This window comes from Chelmon rostratus, chromosome 8, assembly GCF_017976325.1.
Source record: "Chelmon rostratus isolate fCheRos1 chromosome 8, fCheRos1.pri, whole genome shotgun sequence".
Lineage (NCBI taxonomy): Eukaryota > Metazoa > Chordata > Actinopteri > Chaetodontiformes > Chaetodontidae > Chelmon > Chelmon rostratus.
This window is the reverse complement of record NC_055665.1, coordinates 25645227-25658201: the sequence shown is the minus strand read 5'-3', so window position 1 is coordinate 25658201 and position 12975 is coordinate 25645227.

The following is a 12975-nucleotide window of genomic DNA, read 5'->3' as shown; positions in this document are numbered from 1 at the left end:
GCATCTATTCTCATTGAAATCTTCCCGCCTATTATTTTTTCCGTTTCAGGATGTCAGTGCTCGAAGCCCTGTGAGAGCACAGCGCCATCGCTGCCACCTGTGCCTTCGAGTCAGAGGCAGAATTTAACAAAGTGGCGTGTCACTTAACGGCAAGGCGAGGCCGCGGAGTCTCTGATAATTTCATGATGGGGGAGCTATTGTATTGCAGCTGCAGAGAGAGGAAAAAAGAGAGAGAGAAGTGGTGACTGTAGACTGGTTCGCCTTTTAGACTGGATGTTTGGCAGGCGTGGCACACTGCAGCAGCACTGAACCAGCTGGCATCCACAGACAGACAGACAGGAAGAGAGAGGGAGAGGGAGAGAAAGGAGGACAGGGGGATGCAGGAAGCAAGACAGCTAAGAGACAGATGAAGGGGTGGAGAAAGAATGGGGCAAGGTTAAGATGGATATAAATGGAGAACAGAGGGGAAGACAATCACTCTGTGCTCACACACACACATAGAAGGCTTGAGAAATGCTACATGTCGCTCTGACTGACAGTGCAAAAACCTCGCTCTGCAGGGCCGCACCATCGTCTCTCCTCCCTTGCAGGTGATGCTACGGAGCAGCACATTTTTCCCTGCGTGTGCGTACGAGCCTCAGATGGAGTTGTCATCTGCAGAGCCAGTGGTGCCGAATTACCGGCACCTATTAAATTGTAGCTTTTCCTAATTAGCTTCCATGTGAACTCGGCGGCTCCGCGTCCCAAAATGTGTGTCACTTTTATAATCCTTCCTGCAGAATAATTTAAATCGGAGGTAACTACCTTTAGGCTGCGCTGTGGCTGGAGTCATTTCCAGGCCACATTAAATGATAAGATCTGTAATAAGACTGAAATATAGCTTAGTTGATTGAGTCAGGTGAAGGAGAGAGCTCTTGTTATATTAATCCTAATGTGAAAATGATGGAAGAAAAATGAAGTCAGATAGTGATTAAATGATTAATCCCACAAGGAGCTGCGTGTGTGAGTTGCGTAACTAAAATTATATTGATGCATTTATGCAATTATGTAATTTGCTAAATACTTCAAAGGGTGCAAATGCAAATTGAATACGGTGACTCATGGCTACTAAACAGGTGCACACAAGTAGAGGCAGGATTATCAGATTGAATCCTACCCAAAACTCAAAACTAATTAAAACATTCTCAAACACAAGAGCTTTATCTCTTAGTCTTTATGAACAAGTTTGTTGTATATTTAGAGGAGATTTTGCCAATAAAGTAAGAACTTTTAGGGATAAGAGTGAAAGCGCAGGATTATTTACAGGAAAGAAGGGGTTGCTGTGGCATTCCTCGAGAACTGCGCAGTGTGGCCGACAGTTTGCTTATTCCCTCTACTTAACTGAGTAGGATGTCTGCCAAGCTCCGGAGGGACTGTGTGTGTGTGTGTGTGTGTGTTTGTGTGTGTGTGTGTGTGTGTGTGTGTATGATAGAAGAAAGAGAGAGGAAGCAGAGATCCAGTGGGGCTGGATTTGCTGAATGGACAGACTGACAGCCGGAGACGTCCTCTCTGCCGCCACACCAGAGGACGGCCTGACACGCTCAGGCTTTGCACCTCGGCCGGTTGGAAAATTCAGTTTTCATACTATATGGGTGAGGACTGCAGGTCCGAGAGAGAGGGGCCACCGTGCTACGTAGGTCACAGTTCTAGGAAACAGTATAGTACATCTCCAGAACATATTCAGATACATGTTTGCATCATGAACCTGACATCTTTAGTTATCAGGGTCAGTTGACAGCAGAAAAGAAAGTAATTAATGTCTGCTATGAAATGCTCAGAATGAATGGAAGTCAATTAGAAAATCAAGAGTTTTTTTTTTTATTTATTAGAAATACTAAAGCTGGAGTAGGGGAAAGTGTTCTAGTGCACTGTCAGTATAGGGACTCAATTTCGTAAATTATTGTCTGTCTAATATTTTAAGTGCAGCACCTCCAGATATTAACCAGCCTGGAAATCCAGACCCACACAAGACCACAAGCCAAAAGAATGGAGACACAGTGCTTTATGCCTGCTGATGCCTACCTGCAATTTACCCCACTGGACACTTGTTTTGTGTGTTCAACTGAATATTAGCATATTAGGTTCTTTTCTTTTGAACTGTATAATGAGAGAGTACAGCACCTACCAGAAGTACCAATGGAAAAGTTTCACATTTCCCTTTTTGTAAGAACCCTTTGAAATTACCCAGCCTGTAGGAAACTGACTAAGAATGATCTATTATATATCTGCTTCTTTGCAGGAAATAGTCAGGAAAATTTACAGGAAATGAGTCAGTATTTTCCTCTTGGTCAGACTTTAAACAGCTCCCACACCTCTCCTTCAGTCTCCTTCAGGTGGCTTGTTAATGTTAGTTATTAACAATAAAGGGACAATTCCAAATGTCAGAGTAACCCTGAAATAGTTTTCATGCCTTATTTCAGATGAGCTGTATGAGTTTCCAGGACGAGAAGTCATGTCACTGCTTCCTCACACCGTCCTACTCAGCAGTGGAAAAGAACAAAGTTTTATGCTTAGAATAAACAGGGAGTGATGTAGAGCGTGACCTTGACCTATTTGCCGACAACCAAGAATAGCAGGTGTGTAGATTGTTGAAAAATGCAAAAAATCTAATTATTAAATAAGTCTTAAATTGTTAATATATAGAAAAAGTGGCCTTAGTTTTATTTAAGATGGATTTAATGAATATTAGATTTTCATCCTGGCTCAGGTTGTAGTTATAATTAGGAATGTGTGTCTACGTTGTACTTTTTTTTAAAACATTTGTAAAATAAGTAGGAAATGTGCCGGCTCCTTTAAAGGCTTCACTTCTGAGTGAAATCTGAAGAGGAGAAACACACAAACAAATTTCAGTCCGACTGAATCGGCGCAATCAAACCCAAATGAAGCTGACCTTCGTCTGCGCACTGTTGAAGTAAACAGTCAGCAGAGAGGCGGCAAACACTTTAATTTGCAGTAATTCCTTACCTCTCAGCTGATTCCAGGCCTGCAGGTAGAAAACTATCAGCTCTCCAAATAAAAGCTGACGGCCGGCCTGCAAGAAAGCAGATGTCAAAGTAATTAATTTGTTTTCCTTTAAGAATAATAATAAAGGGTCAGTGGTGTGTGTTTCACGTGATGGGCTGTTAAACACACACTCGCACACTCACTCACTCACACACACATTGCAGCTTTTTTTAAATTCACTGTAATAAATCACTTAAGAGTTGCCAGTGAATACAGACAGATATTTGATGCATGCGTTTGTGATTTTGCATGTGCAGTATATGCTTGGTGTTGCTTGCACATTCATTTCTTGTGTGTATAGGTGTGTGTGTGTGTGTGTGTGTGTGTGTGTGTGTGTGTGTGTGTGTATTGTCCCTATAGCCCATCTGTGCATGCTGCCTCCCTGTTGACTGTGTCTCTCTCCCAGGCGGTGCGGCTGTGATGAGGTCCACTCTGCGTTGGTAATAAGCTCATTAATCATGCAGCCATACGGCCCGCAGCTCCCCGTCTATACCCCGGCTATGATTATCAGCATTGATTGGCTCGGCAGAAAGCAGCCCCTGCCTCTGGACCAATGGAGGCAGAGGTTGTTGGGGTGTAATAGCGGGCGACTATCGATTTAAGCATGAAAGGAGACTAAATGGAATCCGAACGCTTTGCCTTTGAGATGAGACAGTTATCAGTGGCACTTGAGGTGTCAGGAGGAGATAAATCCACACAGGATGGGCTCAGTGGAGGTTTTATTCAAGATATATCAGTGGCGTAACTGAAGGCACACATCCTTTAATATTAATGTACAATGGCAACCTGAGAAGGTAAGTTTGAGTTTGACTGAGACATTAATCCCATCTGAAGAGCAGAAACTGTTCATAACTCTTAACAAAACGAAGGCAGGACGTGTTTCTGAAGTTCTACAACACAAATCTCCTAAAAAAAAATCCACATGACACTTTACAGTATTGTTTTGCTGTTTTGTGTGTGTGTGTGTATCCTTGCTGTAAACACACCATAATAATAAGCAATAAACCAAGTTTCTTATTATGGATTTTGCTTCAAATGGAAAATAAAAATAAAATAAATAACTTTCTGTGTGGAGCAGGGACAGAAATATTCATGGAGGCTGCACCTGAACCATGTAAAGTAATGTTAATGTTCTTTTTAAAATGTATTTTAATGGTTATTTGCATTCTATGCAACAATCATCTCTTGCCCAACACATGACACATGCCACCACAGACCCACCACCACAATTTAGCTTGCATTTTATGTATTCATACCCTGACTGTACTATCACTATACTAAACTCTTTGCTATTTTATCTTATTATCTAAACATTCTGTCCTTTCTGTTATTCTCCAATATGTCTTATATCTTGTGTCTTTCACTTTGTCATATTGCATCACAAAAAAAAGTTATACATTGAGCTGATGTAACTTAAAAGTCTTTCTATGCAGTTAATAATAATAATAATAATAATAATAATAATAATAATAAACGTTATTTGTATGGCATCTTCATACAATAATTGCAGCTCAAAGTGCTTTATAATAAAGAAATCACATGAATGCACCAAGTGCTTCAAAAAAAGAACATAAAAGAGGGATAGAAATCTAATAAGAAATAATAAGATGAGAATAGATCACACTTCATTATAATAGTAAAAATTAGAGAAAACTAAGGATGAAAATAGAAGCATCAAAGGTCTCCAGACTCTCTTCTTCCTTTTATACGACGGCAGTCAGCAGTTTGAGAATTAATAAGCGAGAGCTCAGAAAGTAAAGGTTAATCATTATTTTTGAACACATTCTAAAACCACAGATTACAGATTATTCTGATGTATAATAAAACATCTAAGATGTCTGTAAATAGGCTGCAGTAATTGAAATAGTCACTAGACCTGCCGCAATTATACAACTGAGCCTTAGCTAACCCCGCCTCTGAATAGCAACTGTCCAATCAGAGGTTAGTGAGTGTAGCTAGCACCAGCAGGCCTGTCAAGCTTTGCATTTCGCTACATGTTTATGAGGCGTTCAGGGACTGGAGGAGTAGTGATGCTCTGTATGTCAGGAGTTTGAAGGGAGGCGGGTTTTTTTTGTAGAAAAAGGCGAAACTCAAGAGCAAACACGTGAGGAATGGACTGACGAGACAACAGCTGGCGAGGAAGCTGATGTTATGCCTGCGACGTACAGCTTTAGCCTCAGTCTCTGAGCATTTCATCATGAAGCAGCCACCACGTACATATTTCAGACCTTTTTTACATGGAAACGTCAGCTGGAGATGGACGCCTCAGCTGACTCACAGAGTGCAAGCATTAGCATTAGCATTAGCTCACATTAGCTAGCTACATTAATCAAATCGGCCAGCGGGAGTCATCATTTTTACTGCCAAAATCCAGAGCCAGCAGCCAGACATGAGAAGCCTCCTTTTTTTATTTCTGTGAGGAACTGAAGACTGAGTGCTGCAAATTTAAATGGTAAATCTGCCGCCATTAACACTGCAAACTGCACATGTTCACAGAATGGAAAGCTTGACAGACGTAGAAACATATTCAAATAAGGTAATGGCAAAATACTTGATATTTAGATGCACAGGATTTGCATGTAACACCTATTTAGGTCCAGTGTTTCTATATATTTTGCTTTGATTAAAGTATTTATAATACACTTGGTTGTTAACTAGACGGAATGACCTCCACATCCAGCCGAACAGTCAGTGAATCAGTGAAAAGTACTGTTGTCCCCAGTCATACACTAATCATCTGACTGATCACACACACACACACACACACACACAAATTATTGCCTTTAAAGGAAATGCACCCATTCGCAGGGAACAGTTTACAGAGGCTTTACTCATTACTAAAGACACACACAAAATTAATTAATTCAATCTGAATACCTGAAAGTGCTTCCACATCGCTAAAACAGTGTCAGTTCACCCAAACAACACATGTTAGATGTTTGCTCACCTGCACATGGTGCTATCCTGTCATGCACACAGAAAAACAACGAACAAACAAAAAAAACAATAATAACTTATTAAAAATAATATCCATCGGAACTAGGTTCTACCAAATTACAGTTCTTCTATCTCGATATCTTAAACCTTTAACCAGCTAAGACAGAATATGTCTGTTCATTATTTGGGTGAACTGACCCTTTAAACCTACTGAAAGTCACTGAGCTGTGTTCAGTCCATGAAATATAATACAACCTATTACAGTTGAGGTGCATTACGTTCAAATGTATCTTTGGAGAAGTGTGTACTTTGTGTTACAACAATCGCTCACCTCCTCCGCAAGAAATGAGGATATGGAATTAGGGCAGCCTAAAAAAGAGATTGGAATAGAAAGATGAGCGCCAAGGGTCTGGTCAAAATTACCTCAGCCTGCTCCTCAAAAGAAAGCAAATGTGGCCTCACAGCTCTGCTAAAAGGCCCACACAGGGGCTGCTCAGTGGCACACACACACACACACACACACACACACACACACACACAAGGCCTTCAATAACACAGTGCATTAGCTTTGAAGTGAACATTTGAGTATTGACTCCCAAACTAGTTACTTCTCGATCTGGGCATCACACACATTCTGAAAAGATAGATTTTTGTTCTTCCTCTCTGAGGTGATTTGAACTGTGTGAGAATCCGAACATTTCGACAGAAATCATTCGCGTCTTTAGAAACATGACAAACAAGTGCCCGCACGTCTTCTAAGGCCCCCGAGTGGTTTTTCAAAGCCCTCTGATTTCAAGTTTCTGTTGGGATCAAGAGGCTTTTCAGACAGCCATTTATGCTGATGTTCTCGACGTGATCGTGCACCTGGTTCACCTCCCCTCGCCATCGAGCCTGCAGCCTCCCAGGAGACGCACGGCTCGACCAAACGGGGCGAAAACCAGCAGAGAACGGCAGAATCCAAGAGACAGAGAAGAAGAGGACTCGTAAGACCACACACATAAATCCGCTCTTTCTGCTCTGATAAAACCCACTAGCAAACTCTGTCACTCAATTAGTGTCTGGTTTTATCTGGTTTTAACATACCTGCCATCCTCAGCTGGAATTAAAGCCTCACCTCTCCCCCTTCCCCCCAACACGCACATTTTCTCCCTCTCTAAGTAGCTGAGCACAGTGTGTGGGATTAGGCGCTGTGGTAATAACTTCCATATTGAAAAATGCAAGATTGGGCTTCCTCATGTTCACAAAGACTTTAGCTTTTATAAATAGAATTGCCTTACACATCGTATATACCCCCAGACTTAAACCATGTCTGTCTTTTTTAGTTTTATTTCCACTTTTATCATGTTAAAACACCAGCGTGCTGTTTTTATTTCAAATTTTTGAGCTGCAGAGTTTTTTTTTTCTTCTTTGGATTCCATGATGCTGAGCAGGGCTAATGCCATGAACTGTCTTGTACAGTGTTTTCCACAGTGTTTTGCAGTTCAAATGGTGGATTGGAAACTGCTGACATTCCGGTGGCAGATATTGCTCTCTTGCCCGCCAGCGCCCTAAATCCCCTGTTGCGAGGAGTATGGTGTGAAATCCATTTACCACAGATTCCTGCAGAAAGCTTGTCATCTCATTGAAAAGATCCCCCTGAAATATGGAAGAAGCCTTTACTGTAGATGTAAAAAAGGAAAAAAAAAAGATGATATTCTTTGCTTGCCGTGTTTCTCTCACTCTTTGTCTATCAGTCTGTTTCTTTGTCTCTTGTTGAATTTCCTGTGAGAAAGAAGTGTCGCCTGGCAGTAAACAAAGATGGCTGCTCTGCCACAGTGGGGTTAATCTTTCATAAAAGGTGTCAGGAGACTTTACACAGTTCTGGTCCCTGAGGCATAAGTGAGGGTTTATCACTCCTTTTATTTCAGCGTGAATAACTGCTGGTGCACTCAGGCCCCGGGGGTGCACCCTGTATTTAACCTATGACTGATTAGATCAAAAACACACACTGGTGCATCAATCACATTAGTGCCAAGTTACTATTCTGGTCTCATTTTTACCAAATCCTGCACAAAATATGACTTCCTGCATTGTTCGGGTCTGCAAACTGCACCACATTCAGCCTAAAATGCTGCATTTAGTCTGAATCTATACATATCAAACCTTCTTTTTGCTGCCCACAGCAGTCGCCCCGGCTCTGGTTTCTGCGTACAAAACTGGAAACAAAAAATTGATTGCTGAAAACTGTGCATTCAGCCTAACGATTCATTTTTTTGTCTCTACGAGAATCCCGGCGACAGTCGAGTCAGGAGGAGCGGTCTCAGCGCGAGCTGATGTGCTGTCTACAGTCAATACCATGTCTTTTGTCTGAGGAGAAACAAAGGTCTCATACAGCTGTTCCTGAAATCACCATTATCATAAGTAACGTCAATCGGGTCTATAAATTCTCTTAGTAATCAGGGACATTGTTGACAAATTTCCTATTTAACCAAAAGCATTGTCTCATGGTTGTAGTCTTCTCCAGCATCAGCATGAAGCCCAGTTTAAGCCAATCAGAAGTGGTCCTGATGAGAGTGTGAGCGTGCCGTGCCTCTGCTCTCCAGCGCTATTTCAGGTCCGGATGCCTTTGTGTGCGGCTATATGTCAAACAAAGGGCCGCTACGCCTGCCTGCCTGCCGTCCATACACCCGAGCTGGGGGGAGGGAGGACAGAGTTGCAGTCTGTGGGTGTGTGTGTGTGTGTGTGTGTGTTTTGGTTTGGATTGGGGGGGGGGGGGGGGGGCTGTCTGCAGGGAGCAACCAGGCGTGTGAAAATACTCCACACTGACTCTCTCGACTCTCTCCTCCTCCTCCTTTCTCCGTCATCTTGACTCCTTTGTGCTCTATTTCTTTCATATCGCCGTCCTTTCCCTTCCGTGCTCACCTTATCGCCGCGACCCTTTACCTTTCACCCTCCCCTCTTTCTCATGTCTGTCTGCTGCTCTGCCTCTCTGTCCCTCACATGTCATCCAACACACACCCAGGAGCTAATATTAGCCTGCAACAAATTATAATGGAAAGTTTACCGCCCATTACAGCTCCTTTGGTGGGAGACAATCTTTGATATGGAAATGCTGCCGCTGCTTGTAGGATGCATACACAAGCACTACATTTGATTCTACATTTGTGCGCTTCTGTGTGTGTGTGTGTGTGTGAGAGAGAGAGAGAGCTGAGCGTGGGAAGACAATGAAAAATGGAGGGTGTATCCTCAGGGAACCCTGTCGTAAACCGTTTTGACAAATTGGGACTGAGGGTATGTTATCTCTGAGGGCTTGTCGCAACCCACAGCCAATATACACACACATCAAACTGACACATGACAAATGGTAGGTGTGGATGATGGAGTTACTATGAGCCAATAAGCTCTTTAATGTATTCAAACCCGCTTAGCCACACTAAGTACCTAAGTGCTCAAAGTAGAGGAAGGTTAGCGGGCGCTAACAGTAAGTCTGGAGATGGGAACAAAGACATATGAACGTACTGTTAACATCCATGGCTTTGATAGTTTGAATTCAAACATCCAAGCAAAAAGAGAGAGTAGAAGAAGAAATCTACTGTCGAACATTTATAACACATCCATGTCATGATCAAATACTGTCAATCACTGAAGGAATCCGGCATCACAAAGACAAAGAAAAAGAAAAGGGCTTACCTTTCAGTTCCACAGCCACACGTGAGAGTCCATGGCTTTTCACACACGCGCACGCACACACAGACACACACGCGCGCACACATACACACAGTCATCACACATGCGCTCCCATGCACTCACACACACCGTTTGCGAGGAGGGAGAGACGAGAACCCATCATTGTTCTCATAACCCCTCCCACACGGATGCGTAGCTCTGTCTGGATGGGAACATTGTAGGAGTAGCACTCTCTCTCGCACACACACACACGCTCTAACACACACACACACACACACACACATTCTCACATTGTCTGGCTAAAAAACATGCAGCATCAACAGTCTACCTTGTTGCAGCCTCCCTCTTCTCCAGGAATTCCAACACACACACACACACACACATTCACACGCATACACACTCGCCCTCCACTCCTATATGCTTACAGCACAGAGCACACAAAGACTCCCACTCACAGACCGTGTGATCATGTGATGTGTGTGATGCTCGACACATGCATGCATGTGAGAGCATGTGGTGTCTTTCCTCCGCCTGTTCCTTCTCAGCTACTTTTGTGCACTCTGTGTGCTTTTATGCACCGTGCTGTGATAATGTCTGATGTGTGTTTTCCATCCATGCATGTGTGCATCACTACACACTGTAATAACGCCCCAGCTCTGCGCCCGCGTGTGTATATTCACACATATGTGAGCGTGTGTGTTTTTCGCCAAAGGGGTAAGGCGTTAGGATAAACAAACAGGCACCTTTAAAAGCCCTCGTTTTGCACGGCCATCGGGGAGGAAACGGCTCTCACGTCCGTTCTATTAGTCCCGAGGGGCGGTATGGCTACATGTACTTACCCCCTCTGCATTATTGATGGCTGGTAATGGTACAACAGTATAGCAAGCTGGTGGATGTTTTAACACAGAGCTGATGAGGACGCGTGAGGAATCAAGGTCCAGTTGGCTAAGCTTGGCCAGTTCATGCTCTTTAAAAAGGGAGGGAGACGAGGCGGGCAGAGGTGCTTTAACAGGGATGCTATCAGGTCCAGTCAGGTTTGGGTGGACCAGAAGCAAACTGGACCAGGCTGCTTTTTACTGATCATACCATTATACAAGATAGGAAGCTGAGAAATGTTTTAGTATGGCAATATAGAGGCACAGAAGGGCAATCAAACTGTATGATAAGTTGTACTGGTCTGAACCATGCCGCTCTGTGCTATTTTCTGCTGACTGTAGGCGTTTGAGTCCAGCCAATTTGCCAACTTAGCTGTCTGTATTTTCTGATTGTGCAGACCTGATGTTAATCTTAAAGCAGCACAGACAAACATAAATCTTAAAAACAGTGAACTGTTACCTTTTAGAAAGAGTGTGTGATGTTGAAAATGTGTGTGTGTGTGTGTGTGTGTGTGTGTGCGTGTGTGTGTGTGTGTGTGAGACAAAAAGCCCATTTGGCTTCTCGTTTAGTCCTGCATACCTGCTGTGTTTGTACGGGGGGGAAAGGAGCAGCACTGCTGTGAAAACAGAAAAGGTTGTAAGATCAGGATTCTGTTGGAGTAACATTTGCAATCTGTCCAGCTAATTCAGAATATATACACACACTACACACAAATATCACAATACCAGACTGACGTTGATACAAAACTAGGATTTTAAAAAACAATAAAAAAAAAAACTTCTAGGCACACAAAGTCCAAATTTTTTTTTTCTATCTTAGTGAACTACCTGTACAGAGCGCTAGTTCACACAAAGTCACTGAACACACACATTACTAATCATAATAACCAGTGGATTTTCTTCCCTGTTGTTTCATCTGTGCAGCCTTGTGTTAAAAATCTCATTGTAGATCAGACCTTATTGTGTCGGATAGATCTGATAGATCCATGTTTATATACATACACACACACACATACGCACACACACTCACATACATATATGTACTGTGTGTAACTGTGTGGTATTGATTTTAAATATGGTATTGAATGCACTGATACTGCACGGTGTGCATGCATTGACACTTTCTCATTCTCTAAAAACACACACCACACACATAGCATCCTTTCTAGCACCAAAGTGCGTTGCCTTTTCAGGATTTCATTCAACTAAGGCATCTATGATTGGAAAAAAAAGTTTCTTTTTAATGACTTTGAAATATACTATTTTTATTTGTCATGTAAAAATGCATTGAAGTTTTAAAGTCTTCAACATGAATAACTGTGAATCACATTTTAACAGTTACATTGTTGGAATTTTATTTTTCAATTATAATACGAGATTAATTGAGTAATTATTAATTAAGATGATATGCTTTGCTTAATAGTTTTGTTAAGCAAGTTTTCAAATGATATGTAATTAAATCAAATGAAAGGGTGCAAATTAAGTCACATTTGTAATTATTAACACTACAATGAAACTGACATTTAAACAATTTTACAACATGTTTCAGTGTTCGCTAAAGCAATTTGCTCAACAAAAGTCAGAGTCCAGATGTGTCGAACGCTCATTAAAAATCTAATTAAATTTGTTGGTAACTGTCTTTTTATCTACTCTGTGATGGAGAACAAAGGATTTCAACGTCCTCTTAGTGGCATGCACGTGCATGCATGAACACACACACACACACACACACACATGCACACACACGCACACACACACACACACACACAAGCACACACACATATGCCCAACTGACACATCTGTCTGATGTGTGCATTAAGTTACTGGTGAAGGCTAATTATTTTCCATTTGAATAATAAATGCATAATTTCTTGTTCATTATTTTATTGCACTTTTACAGTAATTTTACTCGTAAATATTTAATGCAGCAGGTAAAATAGTATTAAAGGCTGCATTAAGCATCACATTGCTCTTCCTCTTGCTTCTGCCACCCTCAGCTATTGCTGAAATGTGTTGGAAAAAAAACCCCCATATTACTTTTGATTTTTTTCCATACTTTGTGTAATTAACTACAATTTAAAATGAAGGCCCAGTCACTTTTGAATGCATGAGTTTTGTTATTTGTCTTTCTGGGTCGGACTCTGAACAACTGGCACTTTAGACTCCAGAATTAAATGTTGATATAATAAAAGGTGATATAATGAAAATTTAAAATACAAATGACAAATAAACATATTATGCAGTATTTTGATTAAAAAAAAGAAAAAAAAAAAGAAAAAAATTAATAATAACCCTCATCATCTCCACCACACGATGCAAACAGTAAATTCAGAAAGTTCCTTCAGGGTTTATATGCATGATTATCACTGAAATGCGCATGGATAAAGCCAAGAATGAGCTTAATGGTAAGGAAATGATGAACTTCATAATAATTCATTATTATTTGGATTGGTTG